At 40.7% G+C, this 17,571-nt stretch overlaps 4 non-coding genes across 4 annotated transcripts; all 4 read left to right on the plus strand.

The window, feature by feature from the left end:
- The first annotated feature begins 6,271 nt into the window (after window positions 1-6,271).
- On the plus strand, window positions 6,272-6,353 carry trnas-gcu (transfer RNA serine (anticodon GCU)). Its single transcript has one exon. It is a non-coding gene; the product is annotated as a tRNA-Ser (tRNA).
- A 2,473-nt stretch (window positions 6,354-8,826) lies between these two features.
- On the plus strand, window positions 8,827-8,908 carry trnas-gcu (transfer RNA serine (anticodon GCU)). The gene has a single exon. It is a non-coding gene; the product is annotated as a tRNA-Ser (tRNA).
- Window positions 8,909-12,325: 3,417 nt separating this feature from the next.
- On the plus strand, window positions 12,326-12,407 carry trnas-gcu (transfer RNA serine (anticodon GCU)). Its single transcript has one exon. It is a non-coding gene; the product is annotated as a tRNA-Ser (tRNA).
- Window positions 12,408-14,627: 2,220 nt separating this feature from the next.
- Window positions 14,628-14,709, plus strand: trnas-gcu (transfer RNA serine (anticodon GCU)). The gene has a single exon. It is a non-coding gene; the product is annotated as a tRNA-Ser (tRNA).
- Window positions 14,710-17,571: the final 2,862 nt, after the last annotated feature.

The following is a 17,571-nucleotide window of genomic DNA, read 5'->3' on the forward strand; positions in this document are numbered from 1 at the left end:
GGAGTGGGGGCTGTTGGAGGGTCAGTGCTGAGGGAGTGGGCACTGTCGGACGGTCAGTGCTGAGGGAGTGGGCACTGTCGGATGGTCAGTGCTGAGGGAGGGGGCAGTGTTGGAGAGTCAGTGCTGAGGGAATGGGTGCTGTTGGAGGGTCAGTGCTGAGGGAGTGGGCACTGGGTGGGTCAGTGCTGAGGGAGCGGGCACTGGGTGGGTCAGTGTTCAGGGAGCGGACACTGGGTGGGTCAGTGCTGAGGGAGCTGGCACTGGGTGGGTCAGTGTTCAGGGAGCAGACACCGGTTGGGTCAGTGCTGAGGGAGTGGGCACTGGGTGGGTCAGTGCTGAGGGAGTGGGCACTGTCAGAGGGTCAATGCTGAGGGAGTGGGGGCTGTTGGAGGGTCAGTGCTGAGGGAGTGGGCACTGTCGGACGGTCAGTGCTGAGGGAGTGGGCACTGTCGGATGGTCAGTGCTGAGGGAGGGGGCAGTGTTGGAGAGTCAGTGCTGAGGGAATGGGTGCTGTTGGAGGGTCAGTGCTGAGGGAGTGGGCACTGTCGGACGGTCAGTGCTGAGGGAGTGGGCACTGCGGGAGGGTCAGTGCTGAGGGAGTGGGCACTGTGGGACGGTCAGTGCTGAGGGAGTGGGCACTGTCGGACGGTCAGTGCTGAGGGAGTGGACACTGCGGGAGGGTCAGTGCTGAGGGAGTGGGCACTGCGGGAGGGTCAGTGCTGAGGTAGTGGGCACTGTCGGAGGGTCAGTGCTGAGGGAGTGGGCACTGTTTAGCAAATGTGATTCCCTTGTTCAAGAAGGGGAGTAGGGACAGCACTAGTAACTATAGGCCGGTGAGTCTCCCTTCTGTTATGGGCAAAGTCTTAGAGAGAATTGTAAGGGATAGGATTTATGAACATCTGGATAGGAATAATGTGATCAAGGATAGTCAGCATGGTTTTGTGAAGGGCAGGTCGTGCCTCACAAACCTTATTGAATTCTTTGAGAAGGTGACCAAGGAGGTGGATGAGGGTAAAGCGGTAGATGTGGTGTATATGGATTTTAGTAAGGCGCTTGATAAGGTTCCCCACGGTAGGCTACTGCAAAAAATACGGAGGTATGGCATTGAGGGTGAGTTGGAGGTTTGGATTAGGAATTGGCTGGCTGGAAGAAGACAGAGGGTAGTAGTTGATGGTAAAGGTTCATCTTGGAGTGCAGTTACCAGCGGTGTTCCGCAAGGATCTGTTTTGGGACCATTGCTGTTTGTCATTTTCATAAATGACCTGGAGGAGGGGCTAGAAGGTTGGGTGAGCAAGTTTGCGGATGATATAAATGTCAGTGGAGTTGTTGACAGTGAGGAAGGATGTGGCAGGTTACAGCGGGATATAGATAAGCTGCACAGCTGGGCAGAAAGGTGGCAAATGGAGTTCAACGTAGCTAAGTGTGAAGTGATTCACTTTGGTAAGAATAACAAGAAGATGGAGTACTGGGCTCATGGTCGGATACTTGGTAGTGTGGATGAGCAGAGGGATCTTGGTGTCCATGTACACAGATCTCTGAAAGTTGCCACCCAGGTAAATAATGCTGTGAAGAAGGCATATGGTGTACTGACTTTTATTGGTAGAGGAATTGAGTTCCGGAGTCCTGAGGTCATGTTGCAGTTGTATAAGACTCTGGTGCGGCCGCATCTGGAGTATTGTGTGCAGTTTTGGTTGCCATACTATAGGAAGGATGTGGAGGCACTGGAACAAGTGCAGAGGAGGTTTACCAGGATGTTGCCTGGCATGGTAGGAAGATCGTATGAGGAAAGGCTGAGGCACTTGGGGCTGTTCTCATTGGAGAAAAGAAGGTTTAGGGGTGACTTGATAGAGGTGTACAAGATGATTAGGGGTTTAGATAGGGTTGACCATGAGAACCTTTTTCCATGTATGGAGTCAGCTATTACGAGGGGGCAGAGCTTTAAATTAAGGGGTGGTAGGTATAGGACAGATGTTAGGGGTAGATTCTTTACTCAGCAAGTCGTGAGATCATGGAATGCCCTGCCAGTAGCAGTGGTGGAATCTCCCTCTTTATGGGCGTTGGATAGGCATATGGAGGATAGTGGGCTAGTGTAGGTTAGGTAGGCTTCGATCGGCGCAACATCGAGGGCCGAAGGGCCTGTACTGCGCTGTATTTTTCTATCTTCTATGTTCTATGTCGGAGGGTGTCAGCAGGCACTGTCGGAGGGTCAGTGCTGAGGGAGTGCCGCACTGTCGGAGGGTCAGTGCTGAGGGAATGGGCACTGTCGGAGGGTCAGTGCTGAGGGAGTGCCGCACTGTCAGAGGGTCAGTGCTGAGGGAGTGGGCACTGGCAGAGGGTCAGTGCTGAGGGAATGGGCACTGTCGGAGCGTCAGTGCTGAGGGAGTGGGCACTGTCGGAGGGTCAGTGCTGAGGGTGTGCGTGCTGTTGCAGGGTCAGTGCTGACAGAGCAGGCACTGTCGGAGGGTCAGTGCTGAGGGAATGGGCACTGTCGGAGCGTCAGTGCTGAGGGAGTGGGCAATGTCAGAGGGTCAGTGCTGAGGGTGTGCGTGCTGTTGCAGGGTCAGTGCTGACAGAGCAGGCACTGTCGGAGGGTCAGTGCTGAGGGAGCGGGCACTGTCGGGAGGGTCAGTGCTGAGGGAGTGCCGCACTGTTGCAGGGTCAGTGCTGACAGAGCAGGCACTGTTGGAGGGTCAGCGCTGAGGGAATGGGCACTGTCGGAGGGTCAGCGCTGAGGGAATGGGCACTGTGGGAGGGTCAGTGCTGAGGGAACGGGCACTCTCGGAGGGTCAGTGCTGAGGGAATGGGCACTCTCGGAGGGTCAGTGCTGAGGGAACGGGCACTCTCGGAGGGTCAGCGCTGAGGGAATGGGCACTGTGGGAGGGTCAGTGCTGAGGTTCGATCCCCACACTAGCTGATGTCACGTTGAAGGACTCTCCTTCTCTCTATCTCCCCTTGTCTGAGGCATGCTGACGCTCAGATTAAACCACCAAGAGTTGTGTCCCTCTCCAATCCGAGAGCAACCCTCTGGCCTTGTGAGAGTGTGGCGAGTTGAGTTGGAGAGTCTGTCGGTGGGGGTGAGACATGCAGATTGCTGGAAAAGCCCAGTTGCTGAGAGACATCAGAGCTCACGTTCTGGTTTGGGTGAACTGAGGGTCACTGGACCCGAAACTTGAATTTCTCTGCATGGTTGCTGCCAGATGCCCCCTGAGTTTTTTCAGCAATATCTGTTTCTGCCTGGGGGAGTGGGGTGAGTGCCTTGTGTTATCATTGTAACTGGGTGTTTGTCTTGGTCCCTGTGGGACACTCTCAGCTGTGATCCTGACTCCATCTGCACACTGCCACCTCCTGGTGTTTGTGGGAAGTGTTTCCCCATTCGCTGGAGGTTCTGGAACTGAATTGTCCCAAAACTGCTCTGGGACCAGGGTCGGAGGCGGGGTAATCCCTGATTTATTTTGGTGCAGTTTCATTCAGAACGCTCTGTCCTTCACAGAGCCAAGCCGAGACTATTGTCTGCCCACCTCCTTCCCTCTGTGCACCCACCCAGGCCCCTGGTCCAACCCTCGCAATGTTCCATAAGGTGGAGTGCGAAGAGGAGGCCATTAAGCCTTCATGTCTGCACTGCCACTCAATGAGATCACAGCCCATCTGACCATTCTCAGCCCCCACATTCCTGCCTTTATCACGTAACCCCTCCATTTTACCTTCCTGATATTAATGATAATAATGTTAATAACGGTGAGGGTGATAATTGAGGGGGGTAGGAATCCATTGTGCTCTGCACGCGTGGGTTCGAATCCCATCCTTGTCGGCCCTTTCTTACGTGCTTGGTGCTGTTCCCCCTCACAGACACACGTGTTGATGGAGCTGGTTTACATCCATGCCTTTTAGGAGTGGCTCAGTGGCTAGCACAGCGCCACGGACCCAGGTTCGATCCCAGCCTTGGGTGATAATCTGTCAGGAGTTTGCACATTTTCTCTGCGTCTGTGTGGGTTTCCTCCCACAATCCAAAGGTGTGCAGGTGAGATGAATTGGCCATGCTGAATTGCCCATAGAATTAGATGCATTAGTCAGGAGTAAATGTGGGGAATGGGGCTGGGTGGGTTACTCTTCAGAGGGATGGTGTGGACTTGTTGGGCCGAATGGCTTGTTTCGATACTGTACGGAATCTTATCTAATGTAATGATAATTAAGGGGGATATTAATGTTAATAACGGTAAGGGGGATCATTGTGGGAGTAAATGATGATAATGTAAATAATGGTGAGGGTGACAATTGGGGCGTTATCAATGATAATAATGTTATGAACAGTAAGAGTGATAATTCAGGGGGGTATTAATGATAATAATATTTATAACGGCGAGGGTGATAATTGAGGGGGATATTAATGATAATAATGTTAATAATGGTGAGGGTGATAATTGAGGGGTATATTAATGATAATAATGTTAATAACAGTGAGAGTGATAATTAAGGGGGATATTAATGATAATAATGTTAATAACGGTGAGGGTGATAATTGAGGGGGATATTAATGATAATAATGTTAATAACGGTGAGGGTGATAATTGAGGGAGATATTAACGATAATAATGTTAATAACGGTGAGGGTGATAATTGAGGGGGATAATAATGAAAATAATGTTAATAACGGTGAGGGTGATGATTGAGCGGGATATTAACGATAATCATGTTAATAACGGTGAAGGTGATAATTGTGGCGGACATTAATAACAATAATGTTAATAACGATGAGGGTGATAATTGAGGGGGATAATAATGATAATCATGTTAATAATGGTGAGGGTGATAATTGAGGGGAATATTAACGATAATCCTGTTAATAACGGACAGGGTGATAATTGAGGGAGATATTAATGATAGTAATGTTAATAATGGTGAGGGTGATAATTGAGGGGGATATTAATGATAATAATGTTAATAACGGTGAGGGTGATAATTGAGGGGGATATTAACGATAATAATGTTATCAACGGTGAGGGTGATAATTGAGGGGGATATTAATGATAATAATGTTAATAACGGTGAGGGTGATAATTGAGGGGGATAATAATGAAAATAATGTTAATAACGGTGAGGGTGATGATTGAGCGGGATATTAACGATAATCATGTTAATAACGGTGAAGGTGATAATTGAGGCGGACATTAATAACAATAATGTTAATAACGATGAGGGTGATAATTGAGGGGGATAATAATGATAATCATGTTAATAATGGCGAGGGTGATAATTGAGGAGGATATTAATGATAGTAATGTTAATAACGGTGAGGGTGATAATTGAGGGGAATATTAACGATAATCCTGTTAATAACGGACAGGGTGATAATTGAGGGGGATATTAATGATAATCATGATAATAACGGTGAGGGTGATAATTGAGGGGGATATTAATGATAGTAATGTTAATAACGGTGAGGGTGATAATTGAGGGGGATATTAATGATAATCATGTTAATAATGGCGAGGGTGATAATTGAGGAGGATATTAATGATAGTAATGTTAATAACACTGAGGGTGATAATTGAGGGGGATATTAATGATAGTAATGTTAATAACGGTGTGGGTGATAATTGAGGGTGATATTAATAACGATAATGTTAATAACGGTGAGGGTGATAATTGAGAGGGATATTAATGATGATAATGTTGATAACGGTGAGGGTGATAATTGAGGGGAGTGTTAATGATAATAATGTTATCAACAGTGAGTGTGATAATTGAGGGGGATATTAATGATAATCCTGTTAATAAAGGTGAGGGTGATAATTGAGGGGGATATTAATGATAATCCATTTAATAACGGTGAGGGTGATAATTGAGCGGATTGTATGAATGATAATAATGTTAATAACGGTGAGGGTGATAATTGAGGGAGATATTAACGATAATAATGTTAATACGGTGAGGGTGATAATTGAGGACATTATATGAATGATAATAATGATAATAACGGTGAGGGTGATAATTGAGGGGATTATATTAATGATAATAATGTTAATAACACTGAGGGTGATAATTGAGGGGGATATTAATGATAATAATGTTAATAACGGTGAGGGTGATAATTGAGCGGGGTATAAATATGGTAATAATGTTATGACCAGTAAGAGTGATAATTCAGGGGTGTATTAATGATAATAATGTTAATAACAGTGAGTGTGATAGTTCAGGGGGTTATTAATGTGATCATGTTGTAAACGCTGGGAGTGATAATTGAAGGGATATTAATGGCTTGGCTGCTGGGTTGGACAAGGTGGCCGAGTGGTTAAGGCGATGGATTGCTAATCCATTGTGCTCTGCACGCGTGGGTTCGAATCCCATCCTTGTCGGCCCTTTCTTACGTGCTTGGTGCTGTTCCCCCTCACTGACGCGCATGATGATGGAGCTGGTTTACATCCTCGCCTTTTAGGAGTGGCTCAGTGGCTAGCACAGCGCCACGGACGCAGGTTCGATCCCAGCCTTGGGTGACAATCTGTCTGGAGTTTGCACATTTTCTCTGCGTCTGTGTGGGTTTCCTCCCACAATCCAAAGGTGTGCAGGTCAGATGAATTGGCCATGCTGAATTGCCCATAGAATTAGATGCATTAGTCAGGAGTAAATGTGGGGAATGGGGCTGGGTGGGTTACTCTTCAGAGGGTTGGTGCGTTCTTGTTGGGCCGAATGGCTTGTTTCGATACTGTACGGAATCTTATCTAATGCAATGATCATTGAGGGAGTTAATGATGATAATATTAATAATGGTGAGGGTGATAATTGGGGGGTTATTAATGATAATAATGTTATGAACAGTGAGGGTGATAATTGAGGGTGTTATTAATGATCATCATATTAATAACGGTGGGGATGATAATTGAGGGGATTATATGAATGATAATAATGTTAATAACGGTGAGGGTGATAATTGAGGGAATTATTAATGATAATAACGTTAATAACGGTGAGGGTGATAATTGAGGGAGATATTAACGATAATAATGTTAATAACGGTGAGGGTGATAATTGAGGGGTATATTAATGATAATAATGTTAATAACAGTGAGAGTGATAATAGAGAGGAATATTAACGATAATAATGTTAATAACGGTGAGGGTGATAATTGAGGAGGATATTAATAATAATAATGTTAATAATGGTGAGGGTGATAATTGAGGGGTATATTAATGATAATAATGTTAATAACAGTGAGAGTGATAATTAAGGGGGATATTAATGATAATAATGTTAATAACGGTGAGGGTGATAGTTGAGGGGGATATTAACGATAATAATGTTATCAACGGTGAGGGTGATAATTGAGGGGTATATTAATGATAATCATGTTAATAACGGTGAGGGTGATAATTGAGGGGTATATTAATGATAATCATGTTAATAACGGTGAGGGTGATAATTGAGGGGTATATTAATGATAATAATGTTAATAACAGTGAGAGTGATAATAGAGAGGAATATTAACGATAATAATGTTAATAACGGTGAGGGTGATAATTGAGGGGGATATTAATAATAATAATGTTAATAATGGTGAGGGTGATAATTGAGGGGTATATTAATGATAATAATGTTAATAACAGTGAGAGTGATAATTAAGGGGGATATTAATGATAATAATGTTAATAACAGTGAGGGTGATAGTTGAGGGGGATATTAACGATAATAATGTTATCAACGGTGAGGGTGATAATTGAGGGGGATATTAATGATAATCATGTTAATAACGGTGAGGGTGATAATTGAGGGGGATAATAATGAAAATAATGTTAATAACGGTGAGGGTGATGATTGAGCGGGATATTAACGATAATCATGTTAATAATGGTGAGGGTGATAATTGAGGAGGACATTAATAACAATAATGTTAATAACGATGAGGGTGATAATTGAGGGGGATAATAATGATAATAATGTCAATAACGGTGAGGGTGATAATTGAGGAGGACATTAATAACAACAATGTTAATTACAATGAGGGTGATAATTGAGGGGGATAATAATGATAATCATGTTAATAACGGTGAGGGTGATAATTGAGAGGAATAATAACGATAATAATGTTAATAACGGTGAGGGTGATAATTGAGGGAGATATTAACGATAATAATGTTAATAACGGTGAGGGTGATAATTGAGGGGGATAATAATGATAATCATGTTAATAACGGCGAGGGTGATAATTGAGGAGGATATTAATGATAATCATGTTAATAATGGTGAGGGTGATAATTGAGGGGATTACATTAATGATAATAATGTTAATAACAGTGAGGGTGTTAATTGAGGGGGATTTTAATGATAATAATGTTAATAATGGTGAGGGTGATAACTGAGAGGTATATTAATGATAATAATGTTAAGAACGGTGAGGGCGATAATTGAGGGGGATTTTAATGATAATAATGTTAATAATGGTGAGGGTGACAATTGAGGGGATTATGTGAATGATAATAATGTTAACAATGGTGAGGGTTATAATTGAGGGGATTATATTAATGATAATTTAATGACAGTGAGGGTGATAATTGAGGGGGATATTAATGATAATGTTAATAACAGTGAGGGTGATAATTGAGGGGATTATATTAATGATAATAATGTTAATAACAGTGAGGGTGATAATTGAGCGGGGTATAAATTTGGTAATAATGTCATAACCAGTAAGAGTGATAATTCAGGGGGGTATTAATGATAATAATGTTAATAAGAGTGAGTGTGATAGTTCAGGGGGTTATTAATGTGATCATGTTGTAAACGCTGGGAGTGATAATTGAAGGGATATTAATGCCAGCTTTGCTGCTGGGTTGGACAAGGTGGCCGAGTGGTTAAGGCGATGGATTGCTAATCCATTGTGCTCTGCACGCGTGGGTTCGAATCCCATCCTTGTCGGCCCTTTCTTACGTGCTTGGTGCTGTTCCCCCTCACAGACACACATGTTGATGGAGCTGGTTCACATCCACACATTTTAGGAGTGGCTCAGTGGCTAGCACAGCGCCACGGACCCAGGTTCGATCCCAGCCTTGGGTGACAATCTGTCAGGAGTTTGCACATTTTCTCTGCGTCTGTGTGGGTTTCCTCCCACAATCCAAAGGTGTGCAGGTGAGATGAATTGGCCATGCTGAATTGCCCATAGAATTAGATGCATTAGTCAGGAGTAAACGTGGGGAATGGGGCTGGGTGGGTTACTCTTCAGAGGGTTGGTGCGTTCTTGTTGGGCCGAATGGCTTGTTTCGATACTGTACGGAATCTTATCTAATGTGGGGATCATTGAGGGAGTTAATGATGATAATATTAATAATGGTGAGGGTGATAATTGGGGGGTTATTAATGATAATAATGTTATGAACAGTGAGGGTGATAATTGAGGGTGTTATTAATGATAATCATATTAATAACGGTGAGGATGATAATTGAGGGGATTATATGAATGATAATAATGTTAATAACGGTGAGGGTGATAATTGAGGGAATTATTAATGATAATAATGTTAATAACGGTGAGGGTGATAATTGAGGGAGATATTAACGATAATAATGTTAATAACGGTGAGGGTGATAATTGAGGGGTATTTTAACGATAATAATGTTAATAACGGTGAGGGTGATAATTGAGGGGGATAATAATGATAATCATGTTAATAACGGCGAGGGTGGTAATTGAGGAGGATATTAATGATAGTAATGTTAATAACGGTGAGGGTGATAATTGAGGGGATTATATTAATGATAATAATGTTAATAACAGTGAGGGTGTTAATTGAGGGGGATTTTAATGATAATAATGTTAATAACGGTGAGGGTGATAATTGAGGGAGATATTAACGATAATAATGTTAATAACGGTGAGGGTGATAATTGAGGGGGATAATAATGATAATCATGTTAATAACGGAGAGGGTGATAATTGAGGGGATTACATTAATGATAATAATGTTAATAACAGTGAGGGTGTTAATTGAGGGGGATTTTAATGATAATAATGTTAATAACGGTGAGGGTGATAACTGAGAGGTATATTAATGATAATAATGTTAAGACCGGTGAGGGCGATAATTGAGGGGGATTTTAATGATAATAATGTTAATAACAGTGAGGGTGATAATTGAGGGGAATTTCAATGATAATAATGTTAATAACGGTGAGGGTGACAATTGAGGGGATTATATGAAAGATAATAATGTTAATAACGGTGAGGGTGATGATTGAGCGGGATGTTAACGATAATCATGTTAATAACGGTGAGGGTGATAATTGAGGAGGACATTAATAACAATAATGTTAATAACGATGAGGGTGATAATTGAGGGCGATAATAATGATAATCATGTTAATAACGGCGAGGGTGATAATTGAGGAGGATATTAATGATAGTAATGTTAATAACGGAGAGGGTCATTTCTGGAGCGATGGCTGCCCCAGCTTTTAAACCTGGGGGCTGAAACTGACCGGGTAAGGGTGGAGTGGGCCTACCGGGTCGCAGTACGCGGATCTGGCCCAAACCAGCGCCCACGCCCGGTCCTGTTCCGGCTGCAGAGTTATAGGGAGAGGCAGATACTCCTGGATGCCTCCAGAAAGCTTGGAAAGGATCCTAAAGCTATGATTCATGAAGGATCCAAGATTATGTTATTTCAGGACTTCTCCCCGGCTTTGGCACGAAGGAGGAAGGCGTTTGATGAGGTGAAGAAATGTTTAAGGGACTTAGATATTCAATACACCTTACGCTACCCAGCAACGTTATGCTTTACCCACGAAGGATCCGAGTATAATTTTAGATCACCAGAAGAGGCCAAGAAACTTTTAGACTCGGTTAAATAAATCGTAAGAGACAATTTATGTTGGCTTGCCTCTCCCACACTCCGTGGGGAGAAATGGATACTTTATTCTACTTTACTTTTGCCTCTGGGAGTGGGGTTGTCTTCCTTGCTATGTTATTATACTTAACTGTAATCTGTTGGAGTTGTAATTTTATAGTTATGTGTGTTTGTACGTGGCATTGATGCTAGCAGATATACTCAGGTATGGGTGGGGAGGGGTGGGGGTGCGGCGCTCACTGTTAACTCTAGCTCGGTATTATATCTAAATCCTATTAAGGAGCGCCCGGGTTGAGGGTGGGACACTGTTTGGGAGAGGATATGGTGGAACGTTGGAAAGGTAGTAAGGCCCCCTGAGAACAAGGGGGAAGATCTCCATTCAAACATGTTTAATTTTTTTTTGTTCTTATTGTTTGGAAATAACTTCCTTTTTATCATACTGTTATGAGTGTATTAGAGAACATTTTCTCTTATTTGAAGGATGTAAGCGACTCAACTATACACTCTGGATGATTGTGGATTAGTTGAATTTTGATGATTATATATTTAAGATCTATTTTTATATTAATGTTTGTGCTTGAAAATTCTGCTTATTTTTGTAAATTTGTCAAAATGTTAAATTCCCAATAAAAATATCTATTAAAAAATAAATAACGGAGAGGGTGATAATTGAGGGGATTACATTAATGATAATAATGTTAATAACAGTGAGGGTGATAACTGAGAGGTATATTAATGATAATAATGTTAAGACCGGTGAGGGCGATAATTGAGGGGGATTTTAATGATAATAATGTTAATAACAGTGAGGGTGATAATTGAGGGGAATTTTAATGATAATAATGTTAATAACGGTGAGGGTGACAATTGAGGGGATTATATGAAAGATAATAATGTTAATAACGGTGAGGGTGATGATTGAGCGGGATGTTAACGATAATCATGTTAATAACGGTGAGGGTGATAATTGAGGAGGACATTAATAACAATAATGTTAATAACGATGAGGGTGATAATTGAGGGCGATAATAATGATAATCATGTTAATAACGGCGAGGGTGATAATTGAGGAGGGTATTAATGATAGTAATGTTAATAACGGTGAGGGTGATAATGAGGGGGATATTAATGATAATCCTGTTAATAACGGTGAGGGTGATAATTGAGGGGGATAATAATGATAATCATGTTAATAACGGCGAGGGTGATAATTGAGGGGATTATATGAATGATAATAATGATAATAACGGTCAGGGTGATAATTGAGGGGATTATATTAATGATAATAATGTTAATAACGGTGAGGGTGATAATTGAGCGGGGTATAAATATGGTAATAATGTTATAACCAGTAAGAGTGATAATTCAGGGGAGTATTAACGATAATAATGTTAATAACAGTGAGTGTGATAGTTCAGGGGGTGATTAATGTGATCATGTTGTAAACGCTGGGAGTGATAATTGAAGGGATATCAATGACGCAGCCCCTGGGTTGGACAAGGTGGCCGAGTGGTTAAGGCGATGGATTGCTAATCCATGGTGCTCTGCACGCGTGGGTTCGAATCCCATCCTTGTCGCCCCTTTCTTACGTGCTTGGTGCTGTCCCCCCTCACAGGCACACAGATGGGCGGAGCTGGTTTACATCCACGCCTTTCAGGGGTGGCTCAGTGGCTAGCACAGCGCCACGGACCCAGGTTCGATCCCAGCCTTGGGTGACGATCTGTCAGGAGTTTGCACATTTTCTCTGCGTCTGTGTGGGTTTCCTCCCACAATCCAAAGATGTGCGGGTGCGATGAATTGGCCATGCTGAATTGCCCATGGAATTAGATGCATTAGTCAGGAGTAAATGTGGGGAATGGGGCTGGGTGGGCTACTCTTCAGAGGGTTGGTATGTTCTTGTTGGGCCGAATGGCTTGTTTCGATACTGTAACGAATCTTATCTAATGTAATGATAATTAAGTGGGATACTAATGTTAATTACGGCGAGGGGGATCATTGAGGGAGTTAATGATGACAATGTTAATAATGGTGAGGGTGATAATTGAGGGGTATATTAATGATAATAATGTTAATAACGGTGAGGGTGATAATAGAGAGGAATATTAACGATAATAATGTTAATAACGGTGAGGGTGATAATTGAGGGGTATATTAATGATAATAATGTTAATAACAGTGAGAGTGATAATAGAGAGGAATATTAACGATAATAATGTTAATAACGGTGAGGGTGATAATTGAGGGGGGTATTAATAATAATAATGATAATAATGGTGAGGGTGATAATTGAGGGGTATATTAATGATAATAATGTTAATAACGGTGAGGGTGATAGTTGAGGGGGATATTAACGATAATAATGTTATCAACGGTGAGGGTGATAATTGAGGGGTATATTAATGATAATCATGTTAATAACGGTGAGGGTGATAATTGAGGGGTATATTAATGATAATAATGTTAATAACAGTGAGAGTGATAATAGAGAGGAATATTAACGATAATAATGTTAATAACGGTGAGGGTGATAATTGAGGGGGATATTAATAATAATAATTTTAATAATGGTGAGGGTGATAATTGAGGTGTATATTAATGATAATAATGTTAATAACAGTGAGAGTGATAATTAAGGGGGATATTAATGATAATAATGTTAATAACGGTGAGGGTGATAGTTGAGGGGGATATTAACGATAATAATGTTATCAGCGGTGAGGGTGATAATTGAGGGGGATATTAATAATAATAATTTTAATAATGGTGAGGGTGATAATTGAGGGGTATATTAATGATAATAATGTTAGTAACAGTGAGAGTGATAATTAAGGGGGATATTAATGATAATCATGTTAATAACGGTGAGGGTGATAATTGAGGGGGATAATAATGAAAATAATGTTAATAAAGGTGAGGGTGATGATTGAGCGGGATATTAACGATAATCATGTTAATAACGGTGAGGGTGATAATTGAGGGGGATAATAATGATAATAATGTTAATAACGGTGAGGGTGATAATTGAGAGGAATAATAACGATAATAATGTTAATAACGGTGAGGGTGATAATTGAGGGAGATATTAACGATAATAATGTTAATAACGGTGAGGGTGATAATTGAGGGGGATAATAATGATAATCATGTTAATAACGGCGAGGGTGATAATTGAGGAGGATATTAATGATAATCATGTTAATAACGGTGAGGGTGATAATTGAGGGGATTACATTAATGATAATAATGTTAATAACAGTGAGGGTGTTAATTGAGGGGGATTTTAATGATAATAATGTTAATAACGGTTAGGGTGATAACTGAGAGGTATATTAATGATAATAATGTTAAGAACGGTGAGGGCAATAATTGAGGGGGATTTTAATGATAATAATGTTAATAACAGTGAGGGCGATAATTGAGGGGAATTTTAATGATAATAATGTTAATAACGGTGAGGGTGACAATTGAGGGGATTATATGAATGATAATGATGTTAATAACGGTGAGGGTGATGATTGAGCGGGATATTAACGATAATCATGTTAATAACGGTGAGGGTGATAATTGAGGGGATTATATTAATGATGATAATGTTAATAGCGGTGAGGGTGATAATTGAGCGGGGTATAAATATGGTAATAATGTTATAACCAGTAAGAGTGATAATTCAGGGGAGTATTAATGATAATAATGTTAATAACAGTGAGTGTGATAGTTCAGGGGGTGATTAATGTGATCATGTTGTAAACGCTGGGAGTGATAATTGAAGGGATATCAATGACGCGAACCCTGGGTTGGACAAGGTGGCCGAGTGGTTAAGGCGATGGATTGCTAATCCATTGTGCTCTGCACACGTGTGTTCGAATCCCATCCTTGTCGCCCCTTTCTTACGTGCTTGGTGCTGTCCCCCCTCACAGGCACACAGATGGGCGGAGCTGGTTTACATCCATGCCGTTCAGGGGTGGCTCAGTGGCTAGCACAGCGCCACGGACCCAGGTTCGATCCCAGCCTTGGGTGACGATCTGTCAGGAGTTTGCACATTTTCTCTGCGTCTGTGTGGGTTTCCTCCCACAATCCAAAGATGTGCGGGTGCGATGAATTGGCCATGCTGAATTGCCCATGGAATTAGATGCATTAGTCAGGAGTAAATGTGGGGAATGGGGCTGGGTGGGCTACTCTTCAGAGGGTTGGTATGTTCTTGTTGGGCCGAATGGCTTGTTTCGATACTGTAACGAATCTTATCTAATGTAATGATAATTAAGTGGGATACTAATGTTAATTACGGTGAGGGGGATCATTGTGGGAGTTAATGATGACAATGTTAATAATGGTGAGGGTGATAATTGGGGGGTTATTAATGATAATAATGTTATGAACAGTGAGGGTGATAATTGAGGGTGTTATTAATGATAATCATATTAATAACGGTGAGGATGATAATTGAGGGGATTATATGAATGATAATAATGTTAATAACGGTGAGGGTGATAATTGAGGGAATTATTAATGATAATAATGTTAATAACGGTGAGGGTGATAATTGAGGGAGATATTAACGATAATAATGTTAATAACGGTGAGGGTGATAATTGAGGGGAATAATAACGATAATAATGTTAATAACGGTGAGGGTGATAATTGAGGGGTATTTTAACGATAATAATGTTAATAACGGTGAGGGTGATAATTGAGGGGGATAATAATGATAATCAGGTTAATAACGGCGAGGGTGGTAATTGAGGAGGATATTAATGATAGTAATGTTAATAACGGTGAGGGTGATAATTGAGGGGATTATATTAATGATTATAATGTTAATAACAGTGAGGGTGTTAATTGAGGGGGATTTTAATGATAATAATGTTAATAACGGTGAGGGTGATAACTGAGAGGTATATTAATGATAATAATGTTAAGAACGGTGAGGGTGATAATTGAGGGGGATTTTAATGATAATAATGTTAATAACGGGAGGGTGACAATTGAGGGGATTATATGAATGATAATAATGTTAATAACGGTGAGGGTTATAATTGAGGGGATTATATTAATGATAATTTAATGACAGTGAGGGCGATAATTGAGGGGGATATTAATGATAATAATGTTAATAAAGGTGAGGGTGATAATTGAGGGGATTATATTAATGATAATAATGTTAATAACAGTGAGGGTGATAGTTGAGGAGGATATTAACGATAATAATGTTACCAACGGTGAGGGTGATAATTGAGGGGGATATTAATGATAATCATGTTAATAACAGTGAGAGTGATAATAGAGAGGAATATTAACGATAATAATGTTAATAACGGTGAGGGTGATAATTGAAGGGGATAATAATGAAAATAATGTTAATAACGGTGAGGGTGATGATTGAGCGGGATATTAACGATAATCATGTTAATAACGGTGAGGGTGATAATTGAGGAGGACATTAATAACAATAATGTTAATAACAATGAGGGTGAGAATTGAGGGGGATAATAATGATAATAATGATAATAACGGTGAGGGTGATAATTGAGGGGAATAAAAACGATAATAATGTTAATAACGGTGAGGGTGATAATTGAGGGAGATATTAACGATAATAATGTTAATAACGGTGAGGGTGATAATTGAGGGGATAATAATGATAATCATGTTAATAACGGCGAGGGTGATAATTGAGGAGGATATTAATGACAGTAATGTTAATAACGGAGAGGGTGATAATTGAGGGGATTACATTAATGATAATAATGTTAATAACAGTGAGGGTGTTAATTGAGGGGGATTTTAATGATAATAATGTTAATAACGGTGAGGGTGATAACTGAGAGGTATATTAATGATAATAATGTTAAGAACGGTGAGGGCGATAATTGAGGGGGATTTTAATGATAATAATGTTAATAACGGTGAGGGTGATAATTGAGGGGATTATATTAATGATAATAATGTTAATAACAGTGAGGGTGATAATTGAGGGGAATTTTAATGATAATAATGTTAATAACGGTGAGGGTGACAATTGAGGGGATTATATGAAAGATAATAATGTTAATAACGGTGAGGGTGATGATTGAGCGGGATGTTAACGATAATCATGTTAATAACGGTGAGGGTGATAATTGAGGAGGACATTAATAACAATAATGTTAATAACGATGAGGGTGATAATTGAGGGCGATAATAATGATAATCATGTTAATAACGGCGAGGGTGATAATTGAGGAGGGTATTAATGATAGTAATGTTAATAACGGTGAGGGTGATAATGAGGGGGATATTCATGATAATCCAGTTAATAACGGTGAGGGTGATAATTGAGGGGGATAATAATGGAAACAATGTTAATAACGGTGAGGGTGATAATTGAGGGGGACATTAACAACAATAATGTTAATAACGATGAGGGTGATAATTGAGGGGGATAATAATGATAATCATGTTAATAACGGCGAGGGTGATAATTGAGGGGATTATATGAATGATAATTTTATAATAACGGTCAGGGTGATAATTGAGGGGATTATATTAATGATAATAATGTTAATAACGGTGAGGGTGATAATTGAGCGGGGTATAAATATGGTAATAATGTTATAACCAGTAAGAGTGATAATTCAGGGGAGTATTAACGATAATAATGTTAATAACAGTGAGTGTGATAGTTCAGGGGGTGATTAATGTGATCATGTTGTAAACGCTGGGAGTGATAATTGAAGGGATATCAATGACGCAGCCCCTGGGTTG

This window comes from Hemiscyllium ocellatum, chromosome 46 (assembly GCF_020745735.1).
Source record: "Hemiscyllium ocellatum isolate sHemOce1 chromosome 46, sHemOce1.pat.X.cur, whole genome shotgun sequence".
NCBI classification, from domain to species: domain Eukaryota; kingdom Metazoa; phylum Chordata; class Chondrichthyes; order Orectolobiformes; family Hemiscylliidae; genus Hemiscyllium; species Hemiscyllium ocellatum.